A 12,532-nucleotide genomic window follows, 5' to 3' on the forward strand; every position below is an offset into this window, starting at 1 on the left:
GTTGGTATCTCATGGAAGACTTTCTGTAGAACCACTAGACCTTTTAACTGGTTTCAGGAGGAGGAAAAAAGCCTTTTGGGTCCAACAGAAACCAAATTCCTTGTAGCTTTCCAGTTCAGTAAAAAAAAAAACAAAAAACCAAAAAAACAACAAAATCTCTGAGGGGCAGAAAGTGTTAAGCAGAATCAGTGACCCGTCTGTGAGTGTCATACCCAGAACTGGGAGGAGGAACAGGGCAGGAATTGCTCTGGCACTCAGGAATAGAGCCAAGTGTGTGATTTCTGTGTGAATCACTTGCTAGGCTCCAGACTGGAACAGGCTTCATCCTGCTGAAGTGCAATCTGCTGTGCCCAGGCTTCTACAGAAACATTTATCTCAAAAAACATCCATGGTTTTCAGTCCTCTCCAGCTGCTGAGAGTTCACCCTCTTAAAATTCTCTTCCTGCCAGTAAAGCTCATAAACAAAATGCAAAACCTGTCTAGAAAAAATCCGAGCCACTCCTTTGGAAAAAAAATTCTCTTCTAAGTCCATCCTTTAAAATGCATCTTAACTCTGTGCAGTGGATCTTCTCCTGTCTAGCTTGCAGCCATTACTCCTGGACTTTTCACCTCCAGCACTTCCTCCCTATTCTTGTTTTGCTATTTTATTTACATTGCACTGATGTATCTCCTCTGTGCAGTATCATTTTCCACTCCCCACTTCCTCAGAAGTGATGGCCTCACATCCTCAGTCTGTGTAAATTCGATTAGATCTCCTCTGGCTTGGAGTAAATCAATGGGGCTGCAGTGGATTTACACCAGCTCAGGATCTATCCTGGGGCTTTTAATCATTGTTACAGCCCCTCTCCAAGTAATCAATGGCACATTTGTACTGTGCTGGGCTGCAGGCTGAGCTCCAGCCCCAGGAGAACTTCTGGTCCTGGTCCTGCTGATTGAATTTCATTTAAAGTGGAACTCCCACGTGTGTAGCTGGGGGCACAGGTGGGACTTTCCTCAGCTGAATATGAGAGAGTAATGGTTCTAAATCCAAAAATATATCTCTGTGTCCCTTTTGGATGTTGTCTCTCAGGAGGATTCATTGCTATTTCCTTCAAACCCATGTAGCCAAAGAAGAAAGTTATTAAAAAGTAGATAAAGAAAATGAAAAATGGATTCACAAAGGGAAGGGAGTTAAGAGTTAACTGGGTTTTAGTTGCTGCCAGATTGCATCTAGTTTTAAAATGTTTTTTGGGGGAGGATACTCAGATTTCCCATCTCCAGCTGGGTCTGGGTTTCCAAATCTCTGTCAAATGGAGCCCGTTTCCTTGGTAACAATCTCACCCTCCCACCTATAAGGACAATTGCTTCTTTCTGCTGAGCGGGGATGGTGGAGTCAAAAGAGAAGGAATGAGGTGAGTCTGCTGCACAGAACCTCTACACAAATTCTGAGTGGCTGGGTCTCAGTGGGTTGGGTAGAGATTACAGGAGCTAGGTAAGGATGGGAAAAGATACTGCACACACCAAGCTTTCCTCCAGACCTGGTATTTTTGCTCCATCTGGGTGCAGTTTTACAATGAACAGTTCCAATGATGAATAAAAACTCTGTCTTGCATATGTGGATGCTTGGGAAGGTTGCTCCTTCCCAGGATGCTTGGAGGGTTTTGTCTTCTCAAGACATTTCCCTTTCCCCTTTAATTGGCTATACTAGGCCTTAAGTCTATATCTAAGGTCAGTTGTTGGTATGAGGTAATGGCCAAGCTTAAGATCTGAGAGACCAAAATCATAAGTAAGAACTAATGTGTAATTTTTCCCCTTTTCATTGTGCTAAAAAAGCCACCAAGATTTCTTCAAGGTTTTTAGTCATCCCTCAAGGTTTTTTCCATGATATTGCTTTACATTTCAGGCACATTTTGAGGCCACTGGAATCTGTCTGTCTTGGCAAAAATTATTTCATTTCTTCTGTGCTGTGACAGATGTGGATTTTTTCTGTGAAATCCCTCTTTGTCTCTCTTGTTGGAGTCCTGTTTAATGGCTGTGCCTGTGCTATATGTGATATATTTGATACACACTGAGTCTCTGGAGGGCTTTGTAACACTCTGCCAATTCTATCCCCTTATCCAGTGTCCTGCCTTAGTTTACATTATGTGATGGAGCTGACACTTCAATTATAATTTTTGTCAAATACTAATAGACTGTTCAAACATAAGGAAACCTAAAAACTAATTCTCTCTTTCGCTGTCCCAATAATTCATCAACAAAATGGTTTGCTTATTCACTGAATTGATTTTCTATTACTTTGTATAATCTAAACCCACAGTGACTATTTGTGATACTGTTACAGATACTGCATCAATTATTCCCTGTAATTGCTCCATCCCCCACTCATACATTGTTCTTCAATGCCTCTCTTCAGCTGATGGACATTTTTCAGACAGAGCTAAGAATGAGCTTCAACTCGTGCCTCTCCCAACAGGATTGTAACTTCCTGTCTCTCCTGGACTATTCTGAGAGCTTGAGTCTTGCTCAAAGCACTGCTGATGGATTTCTCAGAGTTTTCAGCACCCAATTTAGTCCCAGCTGTGGAGAACATCACCAGTAAGCCTAATGAGACAATTGTTAATGGGCTTGGTGGTTGGAGCCTGGATCTCCAAAGGTCAGCTGTAAAACTTGCAATTGCATTTTGCTGAGGTGATCCAGGCATGCTCTCCATAGCCTGAGCAGCCTGTAATCCAGAGACCCATGGAGAGACTAACCACGGCACTAATGATACCTCCAGTGCACATTAATGTTTACTGTGACTTTTGTAAAGAGGTGATTTGCAAGACTGGATATATAATCCCACCATATTTCATAATTTAAATCTCACTCAGAATGTATGCTGACATGCAGCTGATTAACAGCAAGCTTTGGTGGCATGTTAATTAGTATTTAATCCAGAGGCCCTATTAAGATGTGATAAAAATATCTTTTTTTTTTTTTCCAGTAGTCATTCAATTACAATGCACAAATGATTTTGACCATCCTTTGACTTTCACATATTTCACTTAAAAGCCTAATAACCATGTCTCACTTCTGTGAAAGTTGGCACACACACAACAGACTCCCCAGATACAGCTTGGATTAATGCTAAGTGCTTATAATAAAAGAGCAATTGTACATTTTTAAAAGAATAACTAATGCAAATAAATACGGATGATATGAGTCTGTTATTTGTACACTGTTGATATTCCTTTCCCCTTTTACTAAGTGCACTGTGTAGTTTTGAGACTATTATTTCTCTTTCAGCACATCTTTGTTTCTTTTCTGAAATCAAAGAATGTGCCTTAAAAGAATGTGACTTAAAGAAGAGGTGGAGGGGGGAGGGAGGAGGGAGCTGTGCTCCTGGATGGAATTATTTGTAAATAATTTATCTTCTTGCAATGGTTTTCTGTTCTTTCTTCAGCATTCTTGCATCTACTCCTTTCTTGCTAGAGCCCACAATGACATTCTCTTTTGCAGATAAGAGTTATCTCACTGCAAGCTCTCTGTTAGAGCAGTTTTGCCTTTCTGGTGAGAATATGAATGCAGAGTTCTGGTGGCAGTGGCCACAATTCAACAAGAAAGCACCCAGGATTTATTTGGTGGAGGAGAGAACCCATAAGCTGTAGGCAATAATGTCTGCTTTTCTCTAAATTATTCAAGAATTTATTTGTGTTTTTTTGTCTCTCTCTCTTTTTTTTTTTTTTTTTTTTATTCAGTGCAACCCCCTGTGACTGCTTTAATGTCCACAATCAGATGTGTTTATGTTTTCTCATCAGCTAGATTTGAAATCAATGTTCTCTTCCCTTGCCAGTTTTTATCTTGCAGCTTCATTACATCCAAGGAAAACGTGGCTGGGAAAAATCTCAGATTTGGTCAGGATTTTCTGTTCTGAGATTTTTCAGGGACTTTCCTGATGTGTCAGGTGCAGAGCCCGCAGTGAACAAAGATCCCTGGAAGTCAGCGAGGTCAAACCAAGGGAAGTGCCATCACTTTGGGCTGTACCCACATTACAGACTTTTGTAAATTGTGCCTCAATTATCAATGAAGGCAGTTGGTTTTTAACAGCTGCTGGTGTACAACAGGGTGGTTGTTTGTAGTAAGTAGAGCTCTTCTGCATTGGGAACAGAAATTTTGGTTCTGAAACTGAGAAGCTGCTCCTGCAGACACAGCCTTATTTTGTGTCATGTTCACAGACAGAGAGGCCTTTCCTGTGCCATTGTCTCCCAGAGCACCTGCTGAGACATGAACAGACATTTCCAGATTGGAATGGGGGCCCTTAAATCATAGAATTGTTGTTTTGTAATCCCAGACATATTTGTTGCACTATCATTGTTTGCCATCACCATCACCCAGCTGAAATACCCTTCTGAGATCAGAAACTGCTCTGAAATTGGATTTATTTATTCATTATAACTTTATACGTGGACTTACCTTGAACACTGTGACATATGTCTTCTATCTCTGTAATAATGGACTAAGGGTACACCCTTGGATGGTATAAATCCAGATGGGCTCACTTAGACCCAAGTCAGCACATAAACAGGAATCTGGTCTATGAATTTCCACAGAAGCATGGAGCACTCGGCTCTGCCCTTGATTTGCACTCATCTGCTGGGAATGGAAGAAGTTCCCACAGATACCCAGCTCCAACCTCAGTATCTGCTTGTCATTTAAATAGCAATTGCTGTGTTTCTCTTCTTTATTTTAGTTTCTGTCTTTGCAGTATTTCTCAGATACTGCAAACTTTCTTCTCAGCCTTCCTGGCTCCCTTTCAGCACTGAAACTCAGTCTACTGTTGCTAAATGTCAGTGATGCAGCTACCCACGCTTGGACTCAACACCTCCCCTCCCTCTGTCTGTCTCCTTTTTTCATGTGGCAAATGAGAAGTCTTCAGGAAAAGCACAGCAGGTGCTTGTGCTCTTGTGTGTCTCAGAGCATCCAGGACCTCCTGATATTGAATGAAGGTGGTATTTCCCTAGAATACCCTCTTCACCCCATTTCCAGTATAGAATAAGACAGGGAAATGGGCATCTGACAAAACATTATTCCTGTCAGGCTTTTAACATTATTGTTGGACATAACTGAGGCAAAACCTTGCCCTGGAGTCAGTGATCATTTTGCACCAACGGGCCTGAGCTCTGTGAGGTCTCATTCCCACGTGAGTTGTATGTTTTAGCATATATGCTTAATGTGGAATGATAAATCCTTGTTCTTAGTGGGGGAAAAAGTGTCCTCAGCCTCTATTTAAACTCTCTCCCCATGCCTTTTTTTTTTTTTTTTTTCCCCTTCTGCTTTTCCCTCCCCTGCTTTCTGCTTGTGTGCAGTTGTGATCAGCTTCCAGCCAAAGCAGCACTGTCGGGTGTGAAGGGGATGTCTGCTTGGCTGGATTTAGGCACGTCTGGACTGGAGTAGGGGAACAAGCTCCTTGTTGAGGAGGTGTGTGTCCAGCAGTGCTGCTGAGGCTCTGTCCCTCTGCAGGGGCAGCTCCAGCTCGGAGCAGTGGGGCAGAGCCGCTGCCTTGGGAGCCCCACACCCTCCTGTGGGGCTCAGGGCCACATTTCCCCTCCTAAATGTCACTACACAAAGGGAGAAATGGAGCAGCTCCTATTGTTGCACTGTCCCACCTTGGAGCCTGGCTACAGGAGGGAGCACCCTGAGCCAGCTGGAAATAGAAACAGCAACAGAACTGCTCAGGGTTCAGTGCCACAGCCACTGCAGGGCACCGAGCACAGCATGGGCTGGGAACTCCATCTGGGCTTCCAACGGGCCCTGCAGCTCCTCTGATGCTTTTCACAGAGCCCCAGACTAGTTTGGGGTGGGAAGGACCTTGAAGATCACCCAGTGCCACCCCTGCCATGGCAGGGACACCTCCCACTGTCCCAGGCTGCTCCAGCCCCACTGTCCAGCCTGGCCTTGGGCACTGCCAGGGATCCAGGGGCAGCCACAGCTGCTCTGGGCACCTGTGCCAGGGCTGCCCACCCTGCCAGGGAACAATTCCTAATTCCCAATATCCCATCCAGCCCTGCCCTCTGGCACTGGGAGCCATTCCCTGTGTCCTGTCCCTCCAGCCCTTGTCAATTGTCTCTCTCCATCTTTCCTGCAGCTCCTTCAGGCCCTGCAAGGCCACCCTGAGCTCACCCCAAAGCTTCTCCCCTCCAGGTGAACAATCCCAGCTCTCCCAGCCTTTCCTCCCAGCAGAGCTGCTCCATCCCTCTGCTCATCCTGGAGCCTCCTCATAAACATCTCTTCATGATGCTCCTTAACAGATTTCACCAGCATCTGGACTGGAGAGTAAAAGCAAATGTGGGCAGAGGAGAGCCATGGCTCTGACTGCAGTTTTGGCATCCCAGCTGCACTTTGATTTTCAGGAAGCAGACGTTTTGTAACTGCTGCATGTGATTGAAATGAGTTTAACACCCTTAATCTATCTGGCTACCCTATTGCTTTCTGTAATGGAGCGTTGGAGGAGCAAGGTAATGAAGGATCTGATTATCAAATGTCCTTTAAAAATTTAACATTGACCTGGACTTTCAAGTGGGCAAACACAGAATTATAAAGTAATTCCACTTCCTTTGATTTTGCTGCACTTAAATGCATAAAATATTGTGCTGATTATCACAACAGTGTGAATTTGTATTGCAGTAAATTTGCAAGAATACTGGTTAGAAATGTCCTCCTAGTTTGATTATTTTTTCTTATTATTCAGACGTATCGCACTGAGCAGATATTCAGAATTTGTCTGGTTATGCAATGTAGACATTTTATGTCATGGGGAAATTTCAAAATCATTATTTTAGAAATATCATCCTTTGATAGAACAGTGCTGTTTGCTTAAATACTTAATGGAGGAATTTCTTTTATGAAACAGAGACGTGCCTTGATCAGACATTCAGACTTCACATTTCACCTCCATTACCATGCATGTGAGTACAAGACAGTGCCATTCCTTCAAGTAAGGTTACAGCATTCATCAGAGCTTGATTTTATAAAAGGATTTCCATGGAGCTGATCAGATATCTGTCTGCCTCTGCTGACAGATGGAGTCAAGTAGCTTTTCAGTTGCAGATTGATCGGAGTGCAAGATTAATTTAGTGTCATCCAAACCACTTTCCTACAAATCCTTTTATTTTACCCTTTGGTTGCCCTGCAAAAACCTTGCTGTCTTTTTAATATGATGCATAATAAAAGAGTAAATCTATATTACTGCTGACAGTGTTGGTGCAAAGCATACATTAAAATGTGATAGAGAGAAGAAAATATGCTTTATTGATAGCAGTCAAGGTTAGAGGGAAGGCACTCTTCTGTGATCCTATTTGTGTTTCCACAGTTGTGTTAGTATTCAAGGGAGCTGAAGTTTTTGGCTTTGGGTGAGAAAGGGAAGCAACTTCCAGAGCGTGTTTCTGAGTAAGCTCGGGAGCTGCTGAGATGGAATTACTGGAATAAAGCAGAGGAGAGAGTGTGACCATGCCCATTGTCTGAGGCTGTATCAGATGTACTGAAAACAATGAAGTGCTGTCCAGCCTGCTGCAGGCAGGACCGGGGCACAGAGGGGAACACTGGAGCTTCCACACAACAGAAGGAGTCTGGTCTTGGGTGAGGGATGGAAATAACTTACCATAAAGACTGCACCTTCTACCTGCTGATGTGTTGAACACCAATATTTGGGATAAGGAAATGACTGTATTATTCCACTGACTTGAATAGCTGAAATGTGTGAGAGAAAATTCATTCATTCCAGCATCTTCAATTACCTGAACTGATACAAGGGTCTTTATACCTATTTTTCCTGCAGTATGGGTAAATATTATCTTTATTTTTCATAGTGATTTTCTGTTTTTGAGTAATTTGTTCCAGTACCTGAAATTATTGTTTATGTGAGACAAGGAATAAGGAGAATTTGTTTGGCATTTTTTACAATTTTTGCACTCTATAATTCTCCAATCTACTTAAATTGTTTCAGTTCTTTAATTGTTCCTGCTAACACTTATATCCCACACAACCTCTATAAGGAACATAGCTATTTTAAGAATATACATAAAAGCTGGCAATTACATTGTCTTATCAAGTTTTTGCAGTGCCTTAAGTTGTTCAGTGGTACTGGAAATGATTAGACTCAATCCTGTAGGAATGAGAGCCTCAAACAGGAACCTGGGCTTTTAAAGCTGTGGTACCCTGGAACATTCCACCTGCTGGATGGGTTTCAAAGGCACTGCAAGGAGAAATCTTCTGGGGTGGAAGGAAAATGTGCCCAGGTTTGAATGAAAGCAGCAACACTTTCATTTCAAAAGCTCCTGGTTGTGGAAGGCAGGACAGACCCAGTCATGGCACCTCGGCTTGGTTAAAGAAGTGATGAAAAACCATCTTAAAGGGGAGTTGCCATGGCCCAGCCACAGCAGAATGCACTCCTTGCCTGACAGGCAGCAAATGTGGTCCTGCTGTGCCTCCTGGACAACGCACCAGCCAGATGTGTGCCAGGAAAGGAACTGGGGCTGCATTTCTGACTTGGGATGGCAGCAGAGACAACCTCAGCAGTCTGGTTTCTCCTCCCTCCTCATCTGGGAGCTGTTTACCACTGAAGGATTTTGTGGGGCTGTGCTTGCAAAGGTGTAAGTGGAAAATAAAAGAAACACTTTTGCAAACCCATCAAGATTAAAAAAGCAGGTTTTTTAATCAAAAAAACACAAGCAAAGCCCTGCAGGGTGTGCTATGAAAAGAAATTATTTGGCTTGCAAAAGAGGTTGACATAAAATAAGCAGACCTGTACAAACTGTGCAAACATGAAGCAAAGAGCTCCATTCTGTGTATTATAGAACAATGAAGGGCTGGGCTATCCCTTGGCAGTGGTGGGAGACAGGACAGGCAGTGGGAAGTGGGGACAGATACACAACTTCCATTGGTCTTTCAGTTTTATCAGCACCTGAATGGCTGGAAGCTTTTTATTTGCACAGCTCCTGAGTTTATGCCTTCTTTGTATTTATTCTCTCTCTCTCTTTAAAAATGAGCTACAGCATTTCTATCAGCTGGATTCTGCAGGACAAAGATGGGATCCTGTGTGCAAGGAACACTTCTGCCACTCTGCAGGATGCTGAGGAGCTCAGGTTCCCCTGCTGCTCCTGTCCCACTCCAGGCTCTGCCTGCAAAGGGAAAAAACTTTACATTTTGTAACATTCTGATGGCGAAACAAACTCCTCAAGAACTTGGAGACATATGTTTGACAGCTGCTGGGAGCCAGCCCAGGAAGAGGGTGGAGCAGCCTGTGTGTAATCTCTGAGTAGCTGTTCTGTTCCTGGAGTTCAAAAAAATGGAAAAAACTTGGATGTTGGTTTTAGCTGGAAATTTTCTTTGCCTAAATTAGTCTTCCCAGATGCTACAGAATAATTCAGTGAAGATAAATAATGTACAGAAAGAAGAGATGCTTCTAAAGAAAATTTGCAGTAGATTAGTTTCAACTGTGTGTATATAAACACACATTTACACACACACACACACACATATATATATATATATCTTAACCAAATATTTGCAGGCTCTTTCAGAGTTAAGTATTTTTGAGTTTTCTTGGAGAAACTTTCATTAGGATTAATTATTGTCAAAGTCTTCATCTGGAGAAATAAATAGAGATGTATATTTGTACAACATCTGATTTTGCATAGTTTATAAGAAGTTATTTCTCAACAGCCCTGTTTGAACTTACAAAAGTCAGTCTGCTCTTTTTAAATAGTTGCCAGCTGTGTTATTTTCTTTCATTCATTCAGCTAATTTCCCCCATATTTAAATAGCTTGAGAGCTATGTTAAGGCTTCATTCTCTTCAAAACTCAAATTAAAATGCTGATTTCTGCAGTGCCTGGCATTTCTGACTAGCACTTTAGTGACTAGCTCTGATCTCTTTATTAAAGAGTTTACATGACAGTTGCAATTGTAGAGGGAAAATAAAAATAAGCAGACAGCCTTTTCCCACTGACGTGGCTGTTTACAGCACAAAGTGGTTTTTGCCTCGTGCTCCTGACGTAGCCACGCGTTTGCCTTTGTGGGGCGTTGTATTTTTCTTGGGAAATATTTAAAAGGGAAGTAGTTCTCAAGGATTTTCACTGCACTGGATGGTTTGTTCTCACAAATGGAGTGTGATGACTCTAAATAACTGTTTACCCTTCCGGGCTGTTGGTGAGGTGCAGGTAGAGAGATCTGTTTTGAATGCTCTTCCTCTGATTTCACTGGTTGCCATCGAGCAGTCAGAAAGAAATATGAGGCTTGTAAAATGTGGGAAAGGAGCTGCCTTTGACAAGCAAAAGGCCCAGTCCAAGTAATTTTCTTTGACTCCAATAAGATTTGACTAAGACAAAAAGAAGCTGGGCTGCAACATGGAAAAATCTATCTTTGTTCTGAGTGTAGCTTGAACTACTGACCCAGGACATTTGCTACGAGGTGCTCTGGAGCTGGCCTGAAGCTTTCACGACCAGTGTTGTTGCTCCTGTCTCTCCCAGATGTCTGTTAAATCAGGATAGATGCTTCACTGAATTTAGAGAAAATTAACTGCTAGCACTGAGTGCAGAAGGAGAAGATTTATTTAAAGTGCTTGTCCCTCTTTGGAAGACAAAGCAGTAGATTGAAGCTGAACCTGCCAATATGGATCATGCTGGAGATAAGCAACACTGAAACCAGCACTGTCAGCCTCCTGCAAACTTGTCCTTGGGCCTGTCTGAAGAGGCAGCAGAGTGGACAGATGGCTCTGAGCTCCTTGTCTTGGTTCAGCGTTTCAATTCTACAAGATTTCTCCATGAGAGGAACTTGCAGATAAGCCCAGCCCTGATTAGTTGGCAGAAGGTTTTGGTCATTTTTGGGAACACATCTCTGGAGAGGGTTCCTGATGAGCCCTCTTTGATCAGTTCAGCCCCTGTGGCACCCTCCAGCTCCGTGTGCTGGCGTTTGTGCTGAAGGAAGGGCACTGCTGTCACCTGCCCCAGGGCCAGGGGACAGGGATGGACAGAGCAGGCCTGGCCCCAGCTGGGGCAGTCACAGGCATCGCTGTCTGTGTGTGCAGGACCTGTAAGCATCGACCCTTCCAACATGGTTTGAAGATCAGTAGTCTTACACAGAACAAAAGAGAGAAGGACTGTGTTTATCGAGCCAGGATTTAATCAGATTTTTGGTATGGAAGAAACCCATGGAAGAATTTGAAATGTCTGAAGTGAAGCTATAAATATTTTTAACTGCCTCAGTATTCACCTGCACAGGAGAAGCTTTGGGGTGAGCTCAGGGTGGCCTTGCAGGGCCTGAAGGAGCTGCAGGAAAGATGGAGAGAGACAATTGACAAGGGCTGGAGGGACAGGACACAGGGAATGGCTCCCAGTGCCAGAGGGCAGGGATGGATGGGATGTTGGGAATTAGGAATTGTTCCCTGGCAGGGTGGGCAGGCCCTGGCACAGGTGCCCAGAGCAGCTGTGGCTGCCCCTGGATCCCTGGCAGTGCCCAGGGTCAGGCTGGACATTGGGACACCCTGGGACAGTGGGAGGTGTCCCTGCCATGGCAGGGGTGGAACTGGAGGGGCTTTAAGGTCCCTTCTAACCCAAACCATTCCATGATTCGGAGATTTTCAGGTACATCCTCACCCGTCCCCCACCTCTGCTAACCTCCACTTCTCCTGGCTCCTTCCCACCTTTCACTCCGTGCTCCCTCCTTTTTCCTCACCTGCAGTTGCTCAGCTCCTGCCCTTCCCCACTTTAACCACCATCATTCAGTTCTTTTTTTCCCTTTGGTATTCCCTTTTTCTTTCTTGCAGAAACCCACTGGAAAGAGCTATTCAGGGGCAGGGTGACTTGGGAAGGGCTTTTAAAGGTGAGCTATGAATGCAGCCACATCCCTGCCAAGGCTTTTGGCAGTCACTGTCTGAGCTGGGTGACTGGGGTGTCTCTGCCCTGCCTGGGTGCTGCCGTGGCTGCTCTCCTCACTCTGATGCCTGAAGGCTGCATCAGACAGGGTAAAAACAATAAAGATTTAAATTTCACTGCACAAAGCCTTTCTGAGGTGATCCTCAAAGAAGAACGAGGGAGGGAAGACAGAAAAAAGAAATATGAAGCAATATTATGACAAACCAGCTGTTTTGCTTAAGTAAATTAAGATTCCTTTTCCCCCATTCTCAATTCTTATGCCTTTTGCTGTTGGGAGTGTACAAAGAGACTTATCCAAGAGTCATTTGATTTTTTGGTATGAAGTGATGCTGTTAGAGGAGTTGATCACAGCTGATCTTACAACACAAACAATGACATTTGTTTTAACTCATGGAAGGCCGAAACAAGAGTGTCTGTGTCACACCTGTGATTTCATCTCAAGTTTTTGTTTCATTGCTCTTCTTATGATGTGTGTTTGATAGGAAGAGAGGGATTAAGGCAAGAAGAGAAACTGCTTTGCCTTTTGGATTGACTGGCCCCCAAATCACACAGAGCAGACCATCAGTAATGTACATATTTTAATTGTTCAATATTTTATTTCAAACTCTTAGTAGGAGAGAAATGCTAAGAGTTAAACATATCAAGC

At 43.5% G+C, this 12,532-nt stretch overlaps 1 long non-coding RNA gene across 1 annotated transcript; it reads left to right on the top strand.

Annotated features, from left to right (window-relative positions):
* Nucleotides 1-944: 944 nt before the first annotated feature.
* LOC140684866 (uncharacterized) lies at nt 945-9,827 on the top strand. The gene is made up of 3 exons (XR_012057767.1): nt 945-1,391; nt 5,325-5,436; nt 6,104-9,827. It is a non-coding gene; the product is annotated as an uncharacterized lncRNA (long non-coding RNA).
* Nucleotides 9,828-12,532: the final 2,705 nt, after the last annotated feature.

Source organism: Taeniopygia guttata, chromosome 11 (assembly GCF_048771995.1).
Source record: "Taeniopygia guttata chromosome 11, bTaeGut7.mat, whole genome shotgun sequence".
Lineage (NCBI taxonomy): Eukaryota > Metazoa > Chordata > Aves > Passeriformes > Estrildidae > Taeniopygia > Taeniopygia guttata.